This window comes from Nannobrachium achirus (genome assembly GCF_963921795.1).
Source record: "Nannobrachium achirus genome assembly, chromosome: 7".
Taxonomy (NCBI): Eukaryota; Metazoa; Chordata; class Actinopteri; order Myctophiformes; family Myctophidae; genus Nannobrachium; species Nannobrachium achirus.
The window spans coordinates 2,010,017-2,010,760 of record NC_137816.1 but is presented as its reverse complement, the minus strand read 5'-3'; positions in this window follow the sequence as shown (position 1 = coordinate 2,010,760).

Genomic DNA, 744 nt, shown 5'->3' with positions numbered 1-744 from the left:
GTTGAATGATTGATTCAATCACAAGAAAGTGCGTGACGCGTCGTTCGGTTACAGGGAGGCTGTTGTGTTACGCGGAAGGAGGTGACCTGTCGAATTACGCGACTCAAGATGGGGTCATCTTTCAGTCCCCAGAAGTTCTTCTTTTTTCGCCACTAGGGGGAGGCGCAGACTCATTCACACCCTGGCAGAGGAGTCTGTCTGGCCACGCGTGGCTACTAGTGGTCAGGTTACACTGATATGTAATCAATTCAAAAGAAACAAAAATGCATGTTTGTAGTTAAATGAGTGTACGTACTCACTTGTAACAAATAATAATTATTGCACTCTACTCTATTCCTCAAAAATATTGTTGCTTTTGAATTGATTAAATTCTATAACCTGACTACTAGTAGTGGCATTACCATCCTCCCCATTTTAGGCATGCCATTATGTATTCCAGGCGAATCAAAGGCCATCTGTATTTCGGATTTGGGTCTCCATTTGGAATCAATGGGGTACATTTATTGTAATCAAATGATTGGCTTAGGAATGCTACAACCAGAAAATATATTATCGTGAACTCAAGTCTCCATGGTGTGAGTAATCAATGTAAAAAAAAAAAAAATTTGGGGGTGAATACCCCAGAAATAAGAGCATTACTGCATCAAAAGTAAACAAACTATAGCCTAATATTAATACTGGCAAATAACATAAGAAAGAGGCAAATATAGTGAAAATAGCCGATCTACAAGGTCACAACTCCTC